This window comes from Podarcis liolepis (genome assembly GCF_965112155.1).
Source record: "Podarcis liolepis genome assembly, chromosome: 3".
In the NCBI taxonomy this organism is placed as follows: Eukaryota; Metazoa; Chordata; class Lepidosauria; order Squamata; family Lacertidae; genus Podarcis; species Podarcis liolepis.
Window position 1 is genome coordinate 118,164,584 of NC_139557.1, and position 24,518 is coordinate 118,189,101.

Sequence of the window (24,518 nt, forward strand, 5' to 3'; positions counted from 1 at the left end):
CTCCACCCATTCAAGCAAGAGATATTATCAGAGTTAATGACTGCACTCCAGGTAGGCCAAAGGGGTGTGGCATAGGATTGAAGACCAGATAGAGAAGGTTGAATTTGGCCCTTGGCTTGAGGTTGCCCACCCTCTGCCTTTGGGGGTAATTGAGTTCAGGAAATCTAGGAACTTAAACAAGCAGTGAGTGGAGCCAGATCAGAAAATGGATGGGCAGCACACTTTTACCTGAGAGGAGATATGATAGCCATCTTCAAATATCTCAAGGGTTGTCACATGGAAGTTGGAGCAAGCTTGTTTTCTCCTGCTCCGGCAGGTAGGACCTGAACCAACGACTTCAAGTTACAAGAAAGGAGATTCTGGCTAAACACCAGAACTTTCTGATAGCAAGAGCTGTTTGATTGTGGAATGGATTCCCTTGGGAGGTGGTAGACTCTCCTTCCTTGGAGGGTTTTAAGCAGAGGTTGCATGGTCAGCTGTCATGGATGCTTTAGCTGAGATTCCTGCATCACAGGGGGTTGGACTAGATAATGCTCAAGGTCCTTTCCAACTCTACACTTCTATGAGTCTATGAAAAGCTGAAATGTGGGCAGAGGAGGGCAACCAAGATGATAAATAGTCTGGAAACCAAGCCTTTTGAGGAACAGTTGAGGGAGCTGGGTATGTTTCTCCTGGAAAAGTGAAGACTGAGGAGATTCCGGCTAAACATTAGGAAGACGTTCCTGATGGTGAGAGCTTTTTGACAATGGAACAGACTCCCTTGGAAAGTGCTAGAGTCTCCTTCTCTGGAGATTTTAATAGATGACCCTTAGTGTCCCTTCCAACTCTACAATTCTATTATTCTATGATTCTCTGATTTCTGCCACTCACTCTTCTTTATCACTCATTCGTTGACACTGCCAGCCCTAGCACTAAACTGAATCACCAGAGGGTGAGCTAATCATAGTGGCAATTTCCTTAGCTATTTCCCCTGTTGGACTTCCAAGATAAGACATGAATCCCAAACTCATAAGGCAAGGTTCACCGAAAACCCTACCTACAAGCAGTGGGAGAGTCCTCTAAACTTGACAGTCCTTGAAAGCAATTAGAAGTTCTAGTCTTTTAAAGTTCTAGTCAATTAAAAAGTAGAGAGCGAGGGGAAGGGATCCATTACATTTTTTTTTATGATAAGCATGTGAATCCACCCTGTATCAAGTCTCTCTCACACACCTCCAATTGCAAGAGCCCTAGGAAACTGTGTCAGAGGTTTGTGCCCAATCCCAGCTCACTTGCTATCCAGAAACTCTTTCACAGGTTTTTCCCCTGCCAGCAAGCACTTTACAAATAACAAGATAAGTGAGTCCCTGGCAGGGAATGGTGCCATGGACTCCCAAGGTGTGTTCTGCAGACCCCCAGGGGTCCCCAGACCCCTAACTGAGAACCACTGATATAACATATAACTTGGCTCTATGGGCCTTGTTGTCACAGTGTGTGTCAGTGTGATACACTTCCAAAAGCCACCGTGAAATAAAAAACCCTTATTCTGTGCACAACCTTGCTGCTGAAATGAGTTAGCTCGTTTGTTGACTTCTTACCACAAACAATGGGATGTCATGGCCTCAGAGCAGGAATTCCGAGAGGCAGAGTCCTCCAGTGAAGGACTCTGGAGAGCAAATGGGTCCGCTCCCTGGTTGATCCCACGGGGTGCCACAATAAACAGAGACCTCATCTTCTCCTTTGAACCCTGAAGAGAGGCATCTACCTCCAAACTACAGTGATCCATGGATGTCCCACAGACTTCTTGGAGGATCAGGAGAGACATGGGAAGATAGCCTCACAGCATGGAACTCCAGCATCTAGACCATCAGTGGGGAACCCACAGCCTGCAGGTATTTTGGGTCTCCCTGTTTGGCCTAAGAGGCTGTTTCCGTCAAGCCATGCCTAAAGCTGATATCATATATGGCACTAGATGTGGGGCAGGTAAAGACGCAGCTGGGTCAAAAGGAAGTTTGCAGGCAGCACTGATCAGTTGATTGGTGGCACCTGCAAGGGCTGGCAATCAGCTGGTCATCGAGGCTTGCATAGCACCAACAATCAGATGATCGGTTGCTCCATGGCACCACTGAGCCAATTTGTATGTCCAGTCTCAGCTTCAGGATTGCTAACCATGGTCCTGAAATACCTCTCCTTTGTTCCTCTCCAATGTTCTGATCTTGCCTTGCCTTGCCATCCTGACTGCCTAAAGAGAGCCACTCGTAGGTAGGCCAGAACTGGAGTTATGTGTTCAGACTGTCTGGTCTTAGACATCACATTCTGCATTAGCTGTAGTTTCTGAACCACCTTGCAACACATTGCAGTAATCCAACCTAGATGATGATGATGATGATGATGATGATGATGATGATGATGATAATAACAATAATAATAATAATATACTGCCCTATAGACCTCTGAACTATCCAGATGAGAGCCACAGTTGGCACTCAGTGTTTGGGAGCCCACTTGTGCCTCCAGCATCAGTGAAGGGACCAAGATGGTGGCCATCTCTCAGGGATGCTTTAGTTGTGATTCTTGTATTGAAGAGGGTTGGACTAGATGACCCTTGGAATCCCTTCCAATCCTACAATTCTATGATTCTAAGAGTGGCCTCAACCTACGGTATGTATCTGCTCCTTGGAAAAGGAAATAGTGAGGAATTTCCCAAATATATAAATAAACTCATCAGTCTCTTATAACATGTCTGCTTCCTAGACCTAAACTGGATTGGTTCCATCCATGTTTCCATGTCAGTTCTCTTTGAAATCCTGAGAATTGTAGTCCTGCAAAACGAAGTTGAGAGAGAACTCTCAGCACCCTGTGGGAATTGCTATTCTTTCATGAAACAATTCCAGCTGAAACCTAGTTAAGATTTACAGGTTAGATGCCTTCTGATGGCCTCGATGTCAACATGTACCTCAGCCTCAAAAGAATTGCATCAGAGAACCATCTGCAGACTCTGTGTAGTTGTAGTTCTTTTCTCATTCCAGGACAGAAGGTGCAGCCTTTTGGGAGAAGTACATGTCATGACCTTGCAAGAGATGCTATCAAAGCAATCGGGATTTGCAAACACAGGCATTCCCCAAGAGAGAGCAGTGCTGTGTCTCTAGAACAGCGTGGTCTTCAATATTCATAGGATCATAAGAAGATCCAACTGGATCAGGCCTAAAGCCTCATCCTCCATGAGTTTGTTCAATTCCCTTTAAAGCCATCCAAGTTTGAGGCCACAGTTTAACTGTGCACTGCATGAAGAAGCATTTTCCTTTATCTGTCCTGGATCTTCCAACATTCAGACACATTGGATGTCCACGAGTTATAAGAGAGGGAGAAAACCTCTTTCTCCATCCCATGCATAATTTTACCAGCTTCCATAATTTTCTCTTACTTGTTTTTTATTTAAACTAAAACATCCCTTTCCTCACAGTTGCCCCATCCGCTTTATCATTGTTTGCCCTTTTCTGAGATATTTAATCCCCCCCCCCCGGAGCCCAACATTTTCTGTTTCTAAAGATTGGCTTTCCTAACCTGTCTCCTCTGAGATTTAGCTTTATTCCACCTCCCAGTGTCAAGCTCCTCCACCTTCTCTTCATCGTCTTATTAAGAGACAGGATCCATCCAAGTGAATTATGTGACCAGCCTGGATAGCTCAGTTGGTTAGAGCGTGGTGCTGATAATGGCAAGGTTGCAGGTTTGATCCCCGTATGGGACAACTGCATTTTCCTGCGTTGCAGGGGGTTGGAGCAGATGGTCCTCAGGGTCCCTTTCAACTCTACAACTCTATGATTCTATCTTTAAAAAGAAGGGTGGACTATGATGCTGGAAAAGGGGCTGAAAAAGACGTCAGCTGCCCTACTATGTAGTGAAGGTGCTACCTTAGGCTGCAGATGTAGGGCACCACCAGGGCTACAAGTGTCAAGGGTGCTCAGTGAAACAGAGGGCCCACTAACAAAAGCTTTTCCTGACCAACTCTCCTCTTTACCATTGCAGTTGGCTGGTTCACCTTTTTCTCCCCTTGCCCAAGGCAACTTTGGTGGTGAGAAGGCAGTGAAGTAGGTGCGAGTTCCTGCTTGCTCATCATCTCTCGGCTTGGAATGCAAGCATTGATGAAAAAGAGGAGGGGGAGTACGGTGTTAAGGAGCTAAACACACAGAGGGAGAAGAAGAAGTGTTTGGATTTGATATCTCGCTTTAGCACTACCCAAAGGAGTCTCAAAGCGGCTAACATTCCCCTTTTCCTTCCTCCCCCACAACAAACACTCTGTGAGGTGAGTGAGGCTGAGAGACTTTAGAGAAGTGTGACTAGCCCAAGGTCACCCAGCAGCTGCATGTGGAGGAGCAGACACATGAACTTGGTTCACCAGATTACGAGTCTACCGCTCTTAACCACTACACCACACTGGGAGGGAAGTGAGAAGCTCCCTGACACTAAATAAGAGCACGGATCCATCTAGCTCAATAGTTTTCAACAGTCTTTCCCCAACCCTACCTAGAGATGCTGGAGATTGAACCTGCTACAAAGCAGATGCCCTTCCTCCATGGGAAGAGGGGACCATGAGGGTACCTTTCCCAAGGACTCTCCAGAATCTGGAGTTGGCACTGGGTGGCATTCACAGCAGCAGAGTTGGAGACCAGGAGATGGAAAGGAAGATCATCTACTTTCCTTTTTACCCAGGCTGGTGCAGAAGAACTTCCCAATAAATTAAGCCCTGTGTGAATTATTGGAATCAGCATGTGCCATTTGGGTTTGCATCCTCATGCATCAAAGCATCCTGGTCTACAAATGATACTGACAGCCTTGGGATGGTTCCACAGAGAATTCCTGGAGGTCTATACCAAGACATACTGAACTAAGCATTCAGCAGGGGCATAGGTGGGGCTGTGGTCTAAACCACTGAGCCTCTTGGGCTCGCCGATTAGAAGGTCGGCAGTTTGAATCCCCACTACGGAGTGAGCTCCCGTTGCTCTGTCCCAGCTCCTGCCAACCTAGCATTTTGAAAGCGTGCCAGTACAAGTAGATAAATAGGTACCACTGTGGCGGGAAGGTTTCTGTGCTCTCTGGTTTCCATCACGGTGTTCAGTTGTGCCAGAAGTGGTTTAGTAATGCTGGCCACACGACCCAAAAAGCTGTCTGTGGACAAACCCAGCTCCCTCGGCCTGAAAGCGAGATGAGCACCACAACCCCATAGTCGCCTTTGCCTGGACTTAACTGTCCAGGGGTCCTTTACCTTTACCTTTAAGCATTCAGCATCCCAACAAATTTGCCCCTCCTTCCACAGGGGAACTTTATTTGCCAAGCATAGGTACATGAAAATATGACTGAAATAAAACCTTAGATGAGGTCTAAACAATCAGTGAGGATTCCTGAACAATCAATGCTGGTTGTTCCCAAGTGTTGTTTCAGAATGGCGAGGAAGGCCTTGCTGACAGAAGTCATTGCAGCTGAGCTTCCAGCAGCCAACTTGAAGAACAGGTGAGATGGGTGAGGATGCACATGAAGGCTAATCACCCATCTTTGAGCAGCAGACTCTTTTGAAATGGCAGGGCACATCCAGTAATAGACCCGAAGGGCAGGTCTGATTGACTGGCTGAATGCAGTACCCTCCCATGGAGGAGCAAGTAAGAAGTGCGGCGTCTGCAGGGCTGTCTTCTGTAGAAACAACAACAGAAGGTTTAGAATCACAGAGCTAGACCACCTAGTTCAGTCTTCATCAACCTGGTGTCTTTCATGTATTTGCAACTCCCATCATCCCTAGCCAACCCCTTGGATGGGGCCAATTGTAGTTGGAGTCCAAAACACTTAAAGGGCACGAAATGGGCAAAGGCTGATCTGATTTTTGGAGGACATCCAAAAATGAAGCACCCCTGATAAAGTCAGCCTCTGCTTAAAAAAAGGAGAGTGAACAACCTTCTGTGGCCCTCTGTCCCACCATTCAACAGCTTGTACTATCAGGAAGTTCTTCCTTGTACTTAATCTACTTTCCCTTTTTGCCATTTGAACCACCCTTTGGTTTAGATTCTAACATGTGGAGTAGTTTTCCCCAACCTGATGCCCTCTATGTTTTTTGGATGGCATCTCAACCACCGACCTTGGGTGAGGCTGCAGCAACCTTGAGAACCCTTGGCAGCCCACTTTGTTTTAGACTTAAACCATCTGCCTCAGAAGATCAATGCTAGTGTTTTCCTTTTGCCTAACTTGGTCTGGTCCACTACCAGTGACTGATATTGGCGGATACTGGGGTATCTCTGGAAGCAGAATTTGAACAGAAGCAGGGGAGCAGGGAAGTGTCCAAATCTGCTAGAAGGGCATGCCTGAAGTAAGGAAATAAGGAAAGAGACTGCCAGTGAAATTGGTGCCAGACTGCAATTTGAAAAGAAGAACATTTGTGAATAGCCTTCTGTAGAACGATAAGGAGAAAATCAGATCAGGAGGTGGAGAAAACAATGGAGGTCAAGTCTAGGCCAATACCTCCCAAAAACAGCAAAACAACTAAAGATTGGTGAACTTTTAATGACTACAACTTCCACCTTCCCTGACAACCTATCTATAAAACACACAGAGACTGTGGCCAATTATTTCATCATTTTTTGCTATTCTTCTTCTTAATCTTTCTTGGAAATTTTCCAATAACGCATACGGCAAGCCTTACCTTCTGTGGTGGTCATGGGGGACTTAGAAACATATACTAAGAATCTACAAGAATGTGTTTTAGAACAGAAAAAATGAACCTATATTTAGCTCAGTATATTAGAACAAATAAATGATTTACTCCCCTGATATTTTTTAACACGATTCTAACCTGACTGACTATTCTCTGCTATTGTAATTTTGTAGCTTTCCCCATTTATTATATTTCATTTTTGCATGTACAGTCATACTTCGTGTTGCGTTAGGTTCATGTTGCGTCTTTTTGGCTTGCGAACGTGGCAAACCCCGAAGTGTATACTTCCAGGTTTTGCCACTCGTGTGTGCGCAGAAGCGTTCTGCAAGCTTTGCACATGAACAGAAGTGCTCTATCGCGTCGTGCATGTGCACAGAAACGGCACTCTAGTTACACACTTTTTGGGGTGCAAACGGCACCCCGGAACTGATTGAGTCTGTAACTAGAGGTACTACTGTATGCTTTAATTGTTGCTGCAAACAGCCCTGGGAATAGAGTTAGAGGATGGAATAAAAACAAATATTAGAGCTGTGCTCCAGATCCAGCTGGATCCTGGATCCCAAGCCAAATCAGAACATGAACATGGGGGTGGGGTAGGGTGTGGCACATGTTCTGTCATTGCTCACCTTGAACAGTCCATAATAATAGTAAGATGGCAGCAGAGAGGCAATGAAGGATCTTCATGACTGAAGTTCAGCTGGAGTCTCGGTAACCTTAGAAAGATGACACACTGAGATGAAAGCAGAATGGATAAGAAATTTGTGCACTTATTAAGCCAGGGGTTGCCAGTGTAGTGTCCATGGGCACCGGTGTGTCCCCAATACCTCCTATGGTGCCCACAAAGGCACTCAGTAAATATCTCCTCACCAATCCCCGAAAAACAAGATGCTCTTACTGTCCAGTCTCTGTTTGTGCTGGCTTAGACCCTCCTATGTTGAATACACCCCCTTAAAAATGCCTGTATTTCACTGAATGCCAGGACTGGACACCCACCCTCCCATCAGTTCTGGACAGACAGGAGAAGAGCTTCTCTCTGCAAGCCAACACAGTGATGGATAATAAAGTATAAATACCAACAATTGCGAGCGCTCCAATTGGAGAACAGCCTTTACCAAAGGTGTCACATGGACTTTGAAGAAACTTGAATTCAGGTCAAAAGGGAGAAACGTGCTAAGAGGAAGGCACGTTTGGCAAAGCCTCACCATGATCAACTCCTGCCCGGAAACCTATGCCCCCACTGTGGCAGGATGTGTGGATCCAGAATTGGCCTACACAGTCACTGTTAAGCCCATGTTCTTGGAAGGCAATCTTACACATGGAGTGATCACCAAAGCAGAAGGATGATGAAAGTACTTTTCCTGCCATGGATGGACTGGCAGATAGGGAGGGAGGTGTCCACACCATTTGGTGACCCTGCCTCTTTCTCTGCACTGTCAAGATGTGGCAACCTTTATGCCATGCCCCCGTGGCAGCCATTTTGTGGCTAGTGCCCATGGCAAATGTGCCCAAAAGGTTTGCTTTACCCCTCTCTTAGTCTAACCAGCTCACCACACTGGGCCTCACCCATGGATCCTTTTGTGATGACAGTAGCACTGTAAATACTGGAGCTTGCTCAGAATTCCAAGGAGGAACAGGTTTGTCGGTTGGTAGGAAGGCAGTTACAGGGGCCTGAAAGAGGAAGACCTCTCTGTGTGTGTGTGTGTGTGTGTGTGTGTGTGTGTGTGTGTGTGTGTTACACAGTGCAGTTCTATATCTGCCTCAGAGAGACTGCTATATGCCACTAAAATCATTGGATATGGCTGAGATGGCGAAGTTAACATGTTTAACGACGGAAAAATAATTGCTGACATTTGCTAAGGATGGGAAATTTCTTATGGACTTTGTGTGTGAAAGACAAAATGGACTTGTAATATTATATGTAGCCACAGGACAGAGAGCCAGAAGTCCCTTTACTTTTTTCTTTATTTTGGTAGCTCTTCCTGTCTTTTCCTTTTCTCTCCATTTCTCTTTTTCTTAGGTCTCTCTCCTTTTCTGGTCTTCTTTCTTGTTCTTCTTTCTGACTTTGTTCTTTTTTTAGACTAAGTAGCTGTCTTATCTTAGCATGTTATTTTAAGGTAAAGGTAAAAAGTTAAAGGACCCCTGGACGGTTAAGTCCAGTCCAAGGCGACTATGGGGTTGCGGCGCTCATCTTGCTTTCAGGCTGAGGGAGCCGCCATTTGTCCACAGACAGTTTTCCAGGTCATGTGGCCCGCATGACTAGACCACTACTGGCACACGGAGGATGGTGACAGGTGCTTTTTAATGGGTATGTATTTCTGTATATCTATGAATAAGTATCACATGCACACAAACACACATCTGCCTCCTGAGAAATAAATATCATTGGGCTCAGTGGGTCTTACCCCCAGGTCAATGTGTATAGAATTGCATTCATAATGCTCAATCTCTCTATTATTATTTTTAAGTGAATGAAGCTCATGTCTCAACAGAAGTCATTCATATGCAATAACATATCACGTGCCAAGTGTTCACATGATTTATGGGCTGGCTCACACTTACACATGAATCAGGTATTGGCCTCAGCATCCGACAATGCTTTCCATTACACTCGTAATTTTCACATTGTTCACATGGATTCCAAAATAGCAGTCAGATGCAACGATTCGCAGACCCTGACACAGCACTCTCTGCAGCTGTGTGGTCTTTTTGAGTTTAGCCTTTGAAAATAAAAGGAAATCTAGAACTATCCAATTGCTCCCCCCCCCCCCGAGACTCTTGTGCCCGGCCAGTTCCTCCATAATATGCACACAAAGAAAAACACTTTAACAGGAAAATGAAAGAAAAACCTCTTTTACCTTTGTGACGGGGAAGAGGGATGTTGGTTGCAGGGAGATCTTGCAGAGAGCCTCTCTGCCTATCTGACTCTGAGCTGAAAACGACTGCCATCCGGAAGCTCAGAGGTGTAGTTTCCTGCCAGGCTCATGGGGACTGTAGTTTTCTCAACTTCCTGATTCGAATGCCAAAGAAAGCAACATTATGCAATATGTCTCTGAGTATCTGTTTCTGGGAACTGCAAATGGAGAGAGGGCTATTGTGACTGTTAGATAGATGTGCAAATATAGGATAGGGGACACCTGTTTTGACAGCAGACCATGTGAAACGGATATAGAGTGTTTAGTGGACCACAAGTCTGGCATGAGTCAACAGTGTGATGCAGCAGCAAAAATAAAACTACGGTAATTCAGTTCTAGGATGCATCAACAATAGAGTCCAGCTCTAGCGAAGTAAGAGTAATACAGTGGTACCTCGGGTTACAGATGCTTCAGGTTATAAATGCTTCAGGTCACAGACTCCACTAACCCAGAAATAGTACTTTGGGTTAAGAACTTTGCTTCAGGATGAGAACACAAATCGTGCGGCGGTGGTGCGGTGGCAGTGGGAGACCCCACTAGCTAAAGTGGTACCTCAGGTTAAGAACAGTTTCAGGTTAAGAACAGACCTCCAGAACGAATTAAGTTCTTAATCCAAGGTACCACTGTAGAAGTAAAAAGATTTAGTTACAGGTAGGTAGCCATGTTGGTTTGCCACAGTCGGGGGGGATTCCTTCCAGTAGTAGTTCTGGAGGCGGGGACTCCTGTGCAGGCTGGGATTCCTCAGGTTCAGCCTCCGAGTCCGTATCCCAGGCCATCACAATGAGCTTGGGAAGAGTACATTTGGTCCCTCCAGATGTTGTTGGTCTACAACTCCCATCAACCCTGTTCCTTCTGACTGGAGCTGATGAGAGCTGGACTCAAGGAACATACTCAGCTCTGCTGCTTTCCCTTTTCCACGCCCTAGCCAATGCACATACTCTTATCCATAGGAGCCAACTTCTAGGAGCCAAAGTCCAATCACCCCCCCCAATAAAATCCCCCCCCCCCCCAAGTTGATGGGCATTGCCATTCAAATGGTGTGTGCATGCTCCATTTGATCAATTATGTGGAGCGGAGCTTACCTGCACACATTCCCCCCCCCCCCATATTTTATTCAAGTTGGCACCTCTGTCTTACTGCTGAGATGTGGTCTTTTCCATGATCCTCTCCCGCACCCTGTCTCACACAGTACAACAATTTATCACATCACACACAACCATAAATATCAGGACGATTGAGGATCACAAAATGGAAGTTGCTCCTTTATTGTTGTTGTTTTTTAAGATGCTGAGCACACAGTTACAGATTTATACCATATTTGTTGTGTTTACCAAGTCCCATTGGCATTCACTTTTCTGACTTGGACAGTCAATGCACGGCTTAGTTTCAACACTGCCATGCTGACTTTTGTAAATTTGTGCTACTTGTCAGTTCACCAAAGGGAGCAACATTTCCTGCCAGGACCACACGGGATCTGAATCTGTAGAGTCGTCCTGCATTTTGCTCTTTTTGGTCGGCAGACACCTCCCAGCTTTCGGCAGTGCAGGGCCCCTGAATAAAAGAGACACATAACTCTGTCATGATTGGGAACTTATCCTACAAGGACAAGGAAGAAGAAGAAGAAGAAGAAGAAGAAGAAGAAGAAGAAGAAGAAGAAGAAGAAGAAGAAGAAGAAGAAGAAGAACAACAACAACAACAACAACAAAAACAACAAAAACAACAACCAGATGTACAAATATAAGATGGGGGACACCTGGCTTATTAGCAGTACATGTGCAAAGGATCTAGTGGTCTTCACATTTTTTGCAACAGCAAAAAAAGAGCTAACACTACTCTACGCTGTATCAACAGAAGTACAGAGGTACCTCAGGTTACAGATGCTTCAGGTTACAGACTCCACTAACCCAGAAATGGTACCTTGGGTTAAGAACTTTGCTTCAGGATGAGAACAGAAATTGCACAGCAGCAGTGGGAGGCCCTATTAGCTAAAGTGGTGCTTCAGGTTAAGAACAGTTTCAGGTTAAGAACGGACCTCCAGAACAAATTAAGTTCTTAACCCGAGGTACCACTGTATAGTGTCCAGATCAAGGGAAGTAATAGTACCGCTCTATTCTGCCTTGGTCAGACCACACCTGGAATACTGTGTCCAATGCCAGGCACCACAATTTAAGAAGGATGTTGACAAGCTGGAACGTGTGCAGAAGAGGGCAACCAAGATGATCAAGTGTCTGGAAACCAAACCTTATGAGGAGTGGGTGAAGGAGCTACAGATGTTTAACCTGGAAAAGAGGGGACTGAGACGAGATATGATAACCACCTTCAAATATGTCAAGGGCTGTCACATGGAAGAAGAGTGCTTGTTTCCTCCTGCTCCGGGGGGCAGAACAGTTATGATTAAAACAAATGGCTTCAAGTTAAAAGGAAGGAGATTCCAACTAATCAGGAAAAACTTTCTGACAGTAAGAGCTGTTCAAGAGTGAAACGGTCTCCTTTGGGGAGTTGTGGACTCTTCTTGGACGTTTTCAAGCAAAGGTTGACTGGCCATCTGTCATGGATGCGCTACTTGGGATTCCTGCATTGCAGAGGGGTGGACTAGATAACCCGTGAGGGTCCCTTCCAACTCTACAATTCTATGATTCTATGATAAACTATAGTGCATGGTGCTGGAATGTCTTATGTCAACAATGGTGATTTTTTTAAAAAAACAACAAGCAAACAAACAAACAACCACACACACACAAATGAAGTGAGGAAAAGGGGAGAATGGAAGACATTATTTGCATGCAGATACTGGCATATCCAATCCCTGGCGTCTCCTAACGGGGACTGGAAATGATTCCAGTCTGCTCACAGGCCACAGAAGATCAAAGAAAACTGTCCATGTCCATTGAAAGCTTCATTGCAGGATTTGAAACTCATGTTTGATCCAAAGAACCAAAAACAGCGATATGGCTCTGGAGGAGCTGCAGACATCAGGGCAGTCTACAAACATGGACCTATGTGGCTGGACAAATCATGGACTGAAAATGGATGAACCCATTAAAACAGAAGAAAATAAATAAATAAATAAATAAATAAATAAATAAATAAATAAATAGAAAGGGGAAAATAGATACCTACCTCTGAGGCCAGAAAAGAACTGTCTTAGGATACGGAAAGGAAGTATGTGATCAAGGAGATCGTAATCGGTTTCCTCCTCGGAATCAGGATCACCTTCCGAAGGAAAATCAATTTCATCAAATGCGTCATCAGATGAGGTGCTTTTGTGCCCAGGGACTTCCTCCTGTTGGGAAGGTGCAGATGAGGTGGCCTTCTGCTCAGGGACTTGCTCCTCCTGCTGGGAAGGTGTAGATGAGGTTGCCTCCTGCTCAGGGACTTGCTCCTCCTGCTGGGATGGTGTAGATGAGGGGGCCTTCTGGTCAGGGACTTGCTCCTCCTGCTGGGAAGGAGCAGATGAGGTGGCTTTCTGGTCAGGGACTTGCTCCTGTTGGGAAGGTGCAGATGAGGGGGCCTTCTCCTCAGGGACTTGCTGCTCCTGTTGGGAAGGTGCAGATGAGGGGGCTTTCTCCTCAGGGACTTGCTGCTCCTGTTGGGAAGGTGCAGATGAGGGGGCCTTCTCCTCAGGGACTTCCTGCTCCTGTTGGGAAGGTGCAGATGAGGGGGCCTTCTCCTCAGGGACTTGCTCCTCCTGCTGGGAAGGTGCAGATGAGGGGGCCTTCTGCTCAGGGACTTCCTTCTGCTGGGAAGGCGCAGATGAGGTGGCCTCCTGCTCAGGGACTTGCTCCTCCTGCTGGGAAGGTGCAGATGAGGGGGGCTTCTGCTCAGGGACTTGCTCCTCCTGCTGGGAAGGTGCAGATGAGGGGACCTTCTGGTCAGAGATTTGTTGCTCCTGCTGGGAAGGTGCAGATGAGGGGGCCTTCTCCTCAGGGACTTGCTCCTCCTGTTGGGAAGGTGCAGATGAGGAGGCCTTCTGCTCAGGGGCTGCCTGCTCCTGCTGGGAAGGTGCAGATGAGGGGACCTTCTGGTCAGAGATTTGTTGCTCCTGCTGGGAAGGTGCAGATGAGGGGGCCTTCTGCTCAGGGACTTCCTCCTGCTGGGAAGGTGCAGATGAGGTTGCCTCCTGCTCAGGGACTTGCTCCTCCTGCTGGGAAGGTGCAGATGAGGTGGCCTTCTGCTCAGGGACTTGCTCCTCCTGATGGGAAGGAGCAGATGAGGTGGCCTTCTGGTCAGGGACTTGCTCCTGTTGGGAAGGTGCAGATGAGGTGGACTCCTGGTCAGAGACTTCTTGCTCCTGCTGGGAAGGTGCAGGTGAGGGGGCCTTCTCCTCAGGGACTTGCAGCTCCTGTTGGGAAGCTGCAGATGAAGGGGCCTTCTCCTCAGGGACTTGCTGTGCCTGCTGGGAAGGTGCGGATGAGGTGGCCTTCTCCTCAGGGACATGCTTCTCCTGCTGGGAAGGTGCAGATGAGGGGGCCTTCTCCTCAGGGACATGCTGCTCCTGCTCGGAAGGTGCAGATGAGGGGGCCTTCTCCTCAGGGACTTCCTCCTGCTGAGAAGGTGCAAATGAGGGGGCCTTCTCCTCAGGGACTTGCTGCTCTTTTGGGGAAGGTGCAGATGAGGGAGGCTTCTCCTTAGGGACTTGCTGCTCTTTTTGGGAAGGTGCAGATGAGGAGGCCTTCTGGTCAGGGACTTCCTGCTCCTGCTGGGAAGGTGCAGATGAGGGGGCCTTCTCCTCAGGAACTTGTTCCTCCTGCTGGGAAGGTGCAGATGAGGTGGACTCCTGCTCAGGGACTTGCTCCTCCTGCTGGGAAGGTGCAGATGAGGTGGACTCCTGCTCAGGGACTTGCTCCTCCTGCTGGGAAGGTGCAGATGAGGGGGGCTTCTGCTCAGGGACTTGCTCCTCCTGCTGGGAAGGTGCGGATGAGGTGGCCTTCTCCTCAGGGACATGCTTCTCCTGCTGGGAAGGTGCAGATGAGGGGGCCTTCTCCTCAGGGACATGCTGCTCCTGCTGGGAAGGTGCAGATGAGGGGGCCTTCTCCTCAGGAACTTGTTCCTCCTGCTGGGAAGGTGCAGATGAGGTGGACTCCTGCTCAGGGACTTGCTCCTCCTGATGGGAAGGTGCAGATGAGGTGGCCTTCTGGTCAGGGACTTGCTCCTGCTGGGAAGGTGCAGATGAGGGGGCCTTCTCCTCAGGGACTTGCTGCTCCTGTTGGGAAGGTGCAGATGAAGGGGCCTTCTCCTCAGGGACTTGCTCCTCCTGCTGGGAAGGTGCAGATGAGGTGGACTCCTGCTCAGGGACTTGCTCCTCCTGCTGGGAAGGTGCAGATGAGGTGGACTCCTGCTCAGGGACTTGCTCCTCCTGCTGGGAAGGTGCAGATGAGGGGGGCTTCTGCTCAGGGACTTGCTCCTCCTGCTGGGAAGGTGCAGATGAGGGGACCTTCTGGTCAGAGATTTGTTGCTCCTGCTGGGAAGGTGCAGATGAGGGGGCCTTCTGCTCAGGGACTTCCTCCTGCTGGGAAGGTGCAGATGAGGTTACCTCCTGCTCAGGGACTTGCTCCTCCTGCTGGGAAGGTGCAGATGAGGTGGCCTTCTGCTCAGGGACTTGCTCCTGTTGGGAAGGTGCAGATGAGGTGGAGTCCTGGTCAGAGACTTCTTGCTCCTGCTGGGAAGGTGCAGATGAGGGGGCCTTCTCCTCAGGGACTTGCTGCTCCTGTTGGGAAGGTGCAGATGAAGGGGCCTTCTCCTCAGGGACTTGCTGTGCCTGCTGGGAAGGTGCGGATGAGGGGGCCTTCTCCTCAGGGACATGCTGCTCCTGCTCGGAAGGTGCGGATGAGGGGGCCTTCTCCTCAGGGACATGCTGCTCCTGCTCGGAAGGTGCGGATGAGGGGGCCTTCTCCTCAGGGACTTCCTCCTGCTGAGAAGGTGCAAATGAGGGGGCCTTCTCCTCAGGGACTTGCTGCTCTTTTGGGGAAGGTGCAGATGAGGAGGCCTTCTGGTCAGGGACTTCCTGCTCCTGCTGGGAAGGTGCAGATGAGGGGGCCTTCTCCTCAGGAACTTGCTCCTCCTGCTGGGAAGGTGCAGATGAGGTGGACTCCTGCTCAGGGACTTGCTCCTCCTGCTGGGAAGGTGCAGATGAGGTGGACTCCTGCTCAGGGACTTGCTCCTGTTGGGAAGGTGCAGATGAGGGGGCCTTCTCCTCAGGGACTTGCTGCTCCTGTTGGGAAGGTGCAGATGAGGGGGCCTTCTCCTCAGGGACTTGCTGCTCCTGTTGGGAAGGTGCAGATGAGGGGGCCTCCTGCTCAGGGACTTGCTCCTCCTGCTGGGAAGGTGCAGATGAGGTGGACTCCTGCTCAGGGACTTGCTCCTCCTGATGGGAAGGAGCAGATGAGGTGGCCTTCTGGTCAGGGACTTGCTCCTGCTGGGAAGGTGCAGATGAGGGGGCCTTCTCTTCAGGGACTTGCTGCTCCTGTTGGGAAGGTGCAGATGAAGGGGCCTTCTCCTCAGGGACTTGCTGTGCCTGCTGGGAAGGTGCGGATGAGGTGGCCTTCTCCTCAGGGACATGCTTCTCCTGCTGGGAAGGTGCGGATGAGGGGGCCTTCTCCTCAGGAACTTGCTCCTCCTGCTGGGAAGGTGCAGATGAGGTGGACTCCTGCTCAGGGACTTGCTCCTCCTGCTGGGAAGGTGCAGATGAGGTGGACTCCTGCTCAGGGACTTGCTCCTCCTGCTGGGAAGGTGCAGATGAGGGGGGCTTCTGCTCAGGGACTTGCTCCTCCTGCTGGGAAGGTGCAGATGAGGGGACCTTCTGGTCAGAGATTTGTTGCTCCTGCTGGGAAGGTGCAGATGAGGGGGCCTTCTGCTCAGGGGCTTCCTGCTCCTGCTGGGAAGGTGCAGATGAGGGGACCTTCTGGTCAGAGATTTGTTGCTCCTGCTGGGAAGGTGCAGATGAGGGGGCCTTCTGCTCAGGGACTTCCTCCTGCTGGGAAGGTGCAGATGAGGTTACCTCCTGCTCAGGGACTTGCTCCTCCTGCTGGGAAGGTGCAGATGAGGTGGCCTTCTGCTCAGGGACTTGCTCCTGTTGGGAAGGTGCAGATGAGGTGGAGTCCTGGTCAGAGACTTCTTGCTCCTGCTGGGAAGGTGCAGATGAGGGGGCCTTCTCCTCAGGGACTTGCTGCTCCTGTTGGGAAGGTGCAGATGAAGGGGCCTTCTCCTCAGGGACTTGCTGTGCCTGCTGGGAAGGTGCGGATGAGGTGGCCTTCTCCTCAGGGACATGCTTCTCCTGCTGGGAAGGTGCAGATGAGGGGGCCTTCTCCTCAGGAACTTGCTCCTCCTGCTGGGAAGGTGCAGATGAGGTGGACTCCTGCTCAGGGACTTGCTCCTCCTGCTGGGAAGGTGCAGATGAGGTGGACTCCTGCTCAGGGACTTGCTCCTGTTGGGAAGGTGCAGATGAGGGGGCCTTCTCCTCAGGGACTTGCTGCTCCTGTTGGGAAGGTGCAGATGAGGGGGCCTTCTCCTCAGGGACTTGCTGCTCCTGTTGGGAAGGTGCAGATGAGGGGGCCTCCTGCTCAGGGACTTGCTCCTCCTGCTGGGAAGGCGCAGATGAGGTGGCCTCCTGCTCAGGGACTTGCTCCTCCTGCTGGGAAGGTGCAGATGAGGGGACCTTCTGGTCAGAGACTTCTTGCTCCTGCTGGGAAGGTGCAGATGAGGTGGCTTTCTGCTCAGGGACTAGCTCCTCCTGCTGAGAAGGTACAGATGAGGGGACCTTCTGCTCAGGGACTTGCTCCTCCTGCTTGGAAGGTGCAGATGAGGTTGCCTCCTGCTCAGGGACTTGCTCCTCCTGCTGGGAAGGTGCAGATGAGGGGACCTTCTGGTCAGAGACTTCTTGCTCCTGCTGGGAAGGTGCAGATGAGGTGGCTTTCTGCTCAGGGACTAGCTCCTCCTGCTGAGAAGGTACAGATGAGGGGACCTTCTGCTCAGGGACTTGCTCCTCCTGCTTGGAAGGTGCAGATGAGGTTGCCTCCTGCTCAGGGACTACCTCCTGCTGGGAAGGTGCAGATGAGGGGACCTTCTGGTCAGAGACCTGTTGCTCCTGTTGGGAAGGTGCAGATGAGGGGGCCTTCTGCTCATGCCCCTCTTCCTGTTGTTGAGGAGTAGATGCCATTTCAGTCCTTCTTAGCTCTTCCCCTTCTTGCAATGGAAGAATCACACTCCCTGAAAATAAATTATGGAATTGCTTATATAGGCTTTTCTTTTTGTTTTTAGGTTGCTGTGGGTATCAGCTGCTTGACAAGGCTTCTTTAGAAGACATCCATAGATTCTTACATCCTAATTACAGAGCATTGACCCCATTTATTCTCTACCTCCATCTTCTCCTAGTCTCCTGATACTCTGCCATTCTACATTGGCCATTCTAGTTGCCACTCCTCTCCTCTCAGGCATCCCTCAATGTGTTAACATTCATAAACTTTATTTTCTGTTTCATGGGGTACCAAGTAGGTTAGCAGCTGTACTTCCTGAGTTACTCTTGGCACATCTGACATGACTTTTATTTGATTCTGATCAGGACATTTTGCTGGTCAAAGCAATTCCCTTATCAGTAAACAGACTTTTTTTATTTTCTGCTTATGCAAGTATTCAAGATCTTGAGGTGCTTTTCCCCCATAGTGGGGAGGAAATGCAGTTTTCCTCAGAGGGATATCTCCCCAAAGTATAAGCCATGAGTTCAGTGCTGAAACCAGGAAGCTGCACCAATATAAAGATGGGGGACACTTGTCTTGCCAGTAATACATGCAAAAAGGATCTGGGGATCTTAGTAGACCACAAGCGTAACATGAGTCAGTAGTGTGATGCAGGAGCAGCAAAAAAAAAGGGCTAATGCTATTCTAGGCTGCATTCAGGGACGTCTTAACTGTTATCTCTCTCTTTTTAAAATGTAAAATTGTAATTTATTTCCCTCCCAAGTATCCAGAATAGCCCATCAATAAACAAATTAACAAAATGATGTTCATGTGGAAGTAAAGGAAGAAGCGGTGAGATTACACTGAAAGAAACCTAGAGGTCCTGTTAATGGGATAGTGCAAGTTAACAGCATGTTGCTGTCCATGTCAACACCTTCGTTTGGATTTTAAAAAAAGTTTTATTTAACAATTTGATGAAATAAGAACTTTGGAAAGATGCTGTCCATAATGACACTCATGTATTTACAAACTGCAGGGAGGAAAGAGGAAAAAAAGATTAAAAATAAAAACACAGAGAATTTATGAAAATATGGGTTTCTTATTTCCACCTCCTGTGGTGCATGACACCACAGCGCTGGGCTCCCAGAGGCACCTAGCGGGCTCTTTTGCTGCAGGATGTGCGTGAGTTCGGGACCGAGTGAGGTGCTGAGGCAGCTGCCCGGCTCCTCCCTGCACGCCTGGGCTTGGAGTAGGGCTGTCAAAGGGCAATTAAAGTAAGACAATTAACAAAGCCACTAGTTGGAAAGACCATGATCTCAGAAATGTCTACAGGAATATTTATTGGCAACCAAATTGGCTGGGTGCCTTTCTGATGAGCTGGCAGAGGAATCTTTGCACCATGGCGCCGGATATGCCTAAGATGGCCCTGGCTGCATTAATAGAAGTTGAATGTCCAGATCAACGGAGGTAATAGTACCACTCTATTCTGCCTTGGTCAGACCCCAACCGGAGTACGGTGTCCAGTTCTGGTCGCCACAGTTTAAGAAGGATATTGACAAGCTGGAACCTGTGCAGAGAAGGGTAACCAAGATGATCAGTGGTCTGGAAACCAAGCCTTATGGGGAGTGCTTGAAGGAGCTGGGTATGTTTAGCTTGGAAAAGAGGAGATGTGATAGCTATCTTCAAATATTGACTGTGGAACAGACTCCCATGAGAAGTGGTGGAGTTCCTTGAAGGTTCTAAATCAAAGCGTGCATGTTCATCTGTCATGGATGCTTTAGCTGAGATTCCTGCATTGCAGAGGTTGGAGTAGATGACCCTTGACGCCCCTTCCAGCTTTACAATTCTGCGATTTTATTATTTACATAGTTAAGCCGTGAAGTTTGCCACCACACTAGTAGTAGTAGTAGTAGTAGTAGTAGTAGTTGTTATCTGTTATATTTGTATGCCACATTTCCTCAAAGGAGCTCAAAGTGGCTTTCATAGTTCTCCTCCCCATTTTATCCTCTCAGCAACCCTGTGAGGTATGTTGGTCAAAGTGAGCTTCATGACTGAGTGGGGATTCGAGCTCTGATCTCCCAGGTCCTAGTCTGACACTCTAACCTCTACACCAAACTGGCTCTGGATTTAGTTACAGCTTTAAATTAGGATTTGACAAAGTCTTGCCAAATATACAAATACATTTTAAAAGTTTCTTTCTTTATATATTTTTATTTTAAAGAACAAGAGAGAGACAGAGACACAGAGAAAGAGAGAGAGAGAGAGAGAGAGAGAGAGAGAGAGAGAATTGTATAACCAGACTGTGATAGCTTCTTACCTGTGGCAGGTAGGACAAGAAGAGCAAAGAGAAGATGCAACCTCATGGCTGAATGCTTCTCAGGAGACAGTCTCTCAAGCAGAAGGTGGGTTTAGCACACCCGGCTTAGTAAAGTGTGTTTAGTAAATCCATCTGATTCCAACTATTTAAGAAGTTATAGGGACAGTGGAATGTTGCAAGGTGGGTCTGTGTTTCATAGGGGTTTGTGCGCAAGTGGCAGGTTGTCATTTCTGATAAGCACCAGTTTTCATGCAGTTGAAGTGTTAGCCCATTTCTCTGGATTTCACTGACGCAGGTAATTTAGCCAAACTCTCCCGGTACGTTTCTTGTCTTGTCGCAGGAGATGCTTGCATGTGTTGCCCAATCTTTCTTGGGGGTCCCTTCCAACTCTATGATTCTGTGATTTCAGTGATGCATTCAATCATCCCTACACTGGCAAAACACAGCAAAAAACAACCCCAACCCATCATGTGATCGTAAATGTGATCTGAAGGGCCAAAGGATAACCACACCTGCTTTAAATAAGGCCATCTTCAAATATTTGATTTCATTACAAATTGTCATGGTCTGTATTCAATGCTCATAGCAGACCCATTGAAACTAATGACCATTCCTAACTTAAAAGTAAAGGTAAAGGGACCCCTGCTGGTTTGGTCCAGTCACAGATGACTCTGGGGTTGCGGTGCTCATCTTGCTTTACTGGCTGAGGGAGCCGGCGTACAGCTTCCGGGTCATGTGGCAGGCATGACAAAGCTGCTTCTGGTGAACCAGAGCAGCGCACGGAAATGCCGTTTACCTTCCCGCAGGAGCGGTACCTATTTATCTACTTGCACTTTGATGTGCTTTTGAACTGCTAGGTTGGTAGGAGCTGGGACAGAGCAACCAGAGCTCACCCCGTCATGGGGATTCGAACCACCGACCTTCCGATTGGCAAGCCCTAGGTTCCGTGGTTTAGACCACAGCGCCACCCGCGTCCCTCTATTCCTAACTTAGGTCTATTAATTTTCATCACTCCACTTTGGGTAAAGTTGGTTTTTGCAGCAAGGGATCAGTTGAGAATGCCAATGTTCCTATAAGGTACCAGGCAGAAGAATGTCCTCCATCTGCATTCTCCTCCTCCTCTTGTGCATTGCTCAGGAGAAAATGCTAAAGGGGATCCTATGCACACAGAGAAAAAGAAACCAGAGCACTGTTGGATGGGCAGTGCATCTCCATAAATCAGGGCTGGAGAACCTGAGGGCTTGAATCTCCAGGAGGATGAGAATGTCTTTAAATATATACATGTGACCATGTGTGAAGTTTGTAAGCTCCAGCCTGTCAGGAGCTGGCTGCAAATTATAGCATAGCCACCCTGTACTGTTGTCCTCTGCTCCTCTCTTCCAATTAACCTCTGTCTCCAGGGCCTGCCCTTATAACATCAGAAAGACACCTCTCTCCCAATTAACCTCTGTCTCCAGACATCACAAGGATACCCCAAAGTCTTAGGTTTGTGTCCTGAACTCTCAGGGTGTGGGATGCTCCTGAACTAGCAACCCTAAATAAAATTCCCATCAACTCTGACATTTGGTCATACTGGCTGCAGATGCTGCTTGGAACTGAAGGTCAACAATATTTGGAGGGTCACAGAAAACCCTACACTAAAACCCCTCTTTAAGTTGACTTTGGGCAAGCCACTTCTCTTAATGGAGGATCAGCCCACCTCACAGAGTTGCTGTGAGGGTACAATGTGATAACCCCATCCATGCAGCTGTGCACATCATGGAAGTAGGAGCTGCAGTAGTGCTCATCTGCTTTGGCTTGGGGTGTGGAGAAAGAAATCCTAAGGATGCTTTAAGAATTCAAATTGGGTGGACTCTGCAGGTGTTGCAGTGGATGTGCTGGGCCTCAGTAATGGTCTGGATAAGAGGCAACAAACTGAAGCTCAATTCAGATAAGACTGAGACACTGTTCCATAGACTGGATTGATGAGAGGTTGCCTGTTCTTGATGGAGTTACACTTCCTCTGAAGAAGCAGGCGTGTAGCTTGGGGCACTCCTATATCATTTGCTATCTCTTGATGTTCAGGTGGCCTCAGTGGTACAGAGTGCCTTCCATCAGCTTTGGCTGGTGGCCCAGCTGTGCCCCTGCTTGGACAGAGATAGCCCAACTACCATTTTCTATGCTCTGATAACCTCTAGGTTAGATTACTGCAGTGCATTATACATAGGGCTGTTTCTGAAGATGGTTCGGAAACTTCAGTTGGTGCTGAATACAGTGGCCAGGGGCAAGACAGTTTGGGCATGTTACACCAATGTACTGGCTGTACTGGCTGCCAGTTAGTTTCTAGGCCCGATGCAAAGTGGTGGTTCAGACCTACAAAGAACAATTCAAAGTGTTGGTGTTGACCTTTAAAGCCCTAAATGGCCTCGGCCCTGTATACCTGAAGGAGCGTCTCCACCCCTATCGTTCTGCCCAGATGCTGAGGTCCAGCACCAAGGGCCTTCTGGCAGTTCCCTCACTGTGAGAAGCAAAGTTACAGGGAACCAGGCAGAGGGCCTTCTCGGTAGTGGCGCCCGCCCTGTGGAATGCCCTCCCATCAGATGTCAAAGAGATAAACAACTACCTGACATTTAGAAGACATCTGAAGGTATCTGAAGTTCAGGGAAGTTTTTATTGTGTGACATTCTATGTATTTTTAATCTTTGTTGGAAGCCACCCAGAGTGACTCAGGATTGTAATACTGCAAGGACCGCTTCTCCCTACTTGGACTCTGTGATCATCATCTGAGGCCCTTCTTCGTGCGCTTCCCCCATGAGAGGTCCAGCAACACAGGAACAGTCTTTTCTGCAGAGGTTCCCCATTTGTGGAATGCTCTCCCCATGGAGGTTCAGCCGGCACCTTCATTATATTATCTTTAGGTGCCAGGCAGAAACGTTCCTCTTCAACCAGGTTTTGGGCTGACTAACAACCTATATCCTTTAAAATGTGTTTGTGGGAAGGGCTGGGATGAGAGATTATTGGTTTTGTTTGTTCTTGCTTTTGCTTTTATTTTGCATTTTTGCCTTGTATTTTTATGCTATGAACTGCCCTGAGATCGACAAATGAAGGGCAACATGCAAATTTAATGAGTAATAAAGATAAGTAACTGTCAGGGAACTGCCATCAGCTCAGAGGCGAGAGGTGGAAGGGCAGTTGGGTTACAGGGAGCCTCCGAAGATCGTAAGAAGCAGCTCTTCCTCCGCGGAGGAGGGAAGCCACACCTCCAGTGGGGAAGGGATGCAGGGTTCGGAGGATGCTAGAGAGAGCTGCAACACCAAGCCTGAGCAAAGCGGGGGGGAGGCAGGTCCCCCTTTGCCCACGCCCTCTCTTTGCAGTTGGTTTACACGCAGAGAGGGGAGGTGTAGGATGGGGGTCAAAAGACTGCCCTGCTGGGGAAAGTTTAAGGACCACCCACTCCTAGATTCTGCTAGTGACTGAGCAGACACGGAATGGAGATGTTCTGCACTGTGAATGTTTTTGCACCAATAATAAAGCCTCGAAAAGACCAGTGGGGGTCTTGCCTGTTCGCTCTCGAGCAACCACGCCGGCACACATAACAGTAACCATTCCATCTTAAAAGTTCTCAGTCCCCACCCTCATATGCACACGCAAACAAAAATCAACTTAAACCTGGATTGGAATTTTTTTGCCGGCTGGCTTCTGCTATTCTCCGGATGGAGAAATGTCATTCTCATCTCTTTCAACATATATGAGCACAGGTTTTGAATCAGAAAACACATAAAATGTTTTACACACTTCCCATCTTGGCCTACGTACAAGCCATGCTACTTTTTTTTGCTGTCAGGACATCTATAAAACAGTGACATTCTCCTCTCAACAGGACAAACTGGATCTGCAGGGAAATGAATAATGTCTCCGTTAATGGGCTGGAAGTTTAGGGCATAACTTTCCAGAGTCCTGTTGGATCAATTCCCACACTGTCCAGCACTCCCCAATGGATAATTTGAGAGAAATTTAAAGAAACAGAAAAGCCTGTTACTGATCTCCAGTACATCATCTAAGCTGGGCATAAGAAGTCATAATAATTTTGTAAAAAGTGATTTGAAGTTTAGAGCATGTTATTCTTTGTAGAACTATTTGAAAATGATGTACAGGCAGTATCTAACTCCGAGTAGGCTTGCTAAGATGTATAAGACTGAATCAGATAAGTGCTGGAGATGCAATGAGGTTGAGGGAACTTCTTTCATATGTGGTAGACCTGTAAAGGGGTAAAAGAGTATTGGGAAATAATCCATAATGAATTGAAAAAAATGTTTAAAAGTTGTTGTTGTTTAGTCATTTAGTCGTGTCCAACTCTTCGTGACCCAATGGACCAGAGCACTTCTGTCTTCCACTGCCTCCCTCGGTTTGGTCAAACTCATGCTGGTAGCTTCGAGAACACTATCCAACCATCTCATCCTCTGTCT

General features: G+C 48.1%; 1 long non-coding RNA gene across 2 annotated transcripts; it reads right to left on the bottom strand.

Moving 5' to 3' along the window:
• Positions 1-5,271: 5,271 nt before the first annotated feature.
• Positions 5,272-9,705, bottom strand: LOC310703046. 2 transcript variants are annotated; one of them, XR_014523919.1, is made up of 3 exons: positions 9,529-9,705; positions 7,300-7,386; positions 5,272-5,661 (listed from the first exon to the last, which is right to left on the bottom strand). It is a non-coding gene; the product is annotated as an uncharacterized lncRNA (long non-coding RNA). The 2 variants fall into 2 exon arrangements; XR_014523920.1 differs by lacking the exon at positions 9,529-9,705 and adding an exon at positions 8,237-8,386.
• Positions 9,706-24,518: the final 14,813 nt, after the last annotated feature.